This window comes from Elephantulus edwardii, unplaced genomic scaffold (genome assembly GCF_000299155.1).
Source record: "Elephantulus edwardii isolate Elephantulus edwardi_28Jun2011 unplaced genomic scaffold, EleEdw1.0 scaffold00084, whole genome shotgun sequence".
NCBI lineage: Eukaryota > Metazoa > Chordata > Mammalia > Macroscelidea > Macroscelididae > Elephantulus > Elephantulus edwardii.
The window spans coordinates 10185026-10186245 of record NW_006399834.1 but is presented as its reverse complement, the minus strand read 5'-3'; the positions used below and the strand labels follow the sequence as shown (position 1 = coordinate 10186245).

The following is a 1220-nucleotide window of genomic DNA, read 5'->3' as shown; positions in this document are numbered from 1 at the left end:
CTATTCTATGAACTTTAACATGAGTTCTTCCCGGGGACCACTGCCAGTGAAAAGGGGACCACTGCCACGAAGTGGAGGGCCGCCTCCTAAAAGATCAGCCCCTTCAGGACCAGTTCGAAGCAGCAGTGGAATGGGTGGAAGAGCACCTGTATCACGTGGAAGAGACAGTTATGGAGGTCCACCAAGAAGGGAACCCTTACCTTCATGTAGAGATGTTTATTTGTCCCCAAGAGATGATGGATATTCTGCTAAAGATAGTTATTCAAGCAGAGATTACCCAAATTCTAGGGATACAAGGGATTATGCACCACCACCAAGATATTATACATATCGTGATTATGGTCATTCCAGTTCACGTAATGACTATCCATCTAGAGGCCATAGTGATAGAGATGGCTTGGTCGTGATAGCGATTATGCAGATCATCCAAGTGGAGGCTCCTACAGAGATTCCTATGAGAGTTATGGTCACTCACATTGTGCTCCACCTACACGAGGGGTTCCACCATCTTACGGTGGAAGCAGTCTCTATGATGATTACAGCAGCTCATGAGGTAGATATGGTGGAAGTAAAGACAGTTACTCAAGCAGCCGAAGTGATCTCTACTCAAGTGGCCGTGATCAGGTTGGCAGACAAGAACGAGGGTTTCCTCCTTCTGTGGAAAGGGGGTACCCTCCGCCACGTGATTCCTACAGTAGTTCAAGCCACGGAGCACCAAGAGGTGGTGGCTGCGGAGGAAGCCGATCTGATAGAGGGGGAGGCAGAAGCAGATACCAAAACCAAACAAAACTTTGGACCAAAATCCTTGTTCAATGACACAACAAAGTCGAACCTGTTCTGTCATAACTACCCAAGGACTATTGAAAGGAAAAAATTGTGTTACTTTTTAAAATTTCCTGTTAAGTTCTCCTCCTTAATTTTTATGTTCTTGTGAGGAAAAGCAGTAAACATGTTTAATTTTATTTGCTTTTATGACTTTGCTTTCAATAAGCAAATGTTAAATGTTTAAGACTTGACTTGTGTACTAGTGTTGTAATTCTCTTTAACTGTTCCTGAAGGCGACTTTCTATTTGATTAATCTCAGTAGATGAGGCAAGCAATACTAAGATTTTTCGCAGACATCTAGCCATCTAAAATGGACAGATGAATCATTCTGCCTATATAAACAAGCTAGATGGATAATATAGAAGGGTGGTTGGGTTCGCTACTCTTTAAGATTT

At 42.9% G+C, this 1220-nt stretch overlaps 1 pseudogene; it reads left to right on the top strand.

The window, feature by feature from the left end:
* The first annotated feature begins 7 nt into the window (after positions 1-7).
* Positions 8-816, top strand: LOC102870816 (annotated as a pseudogene).
* The last annotated feature ends 404 nt before the right edge of the window (positions 817-1220 follow it).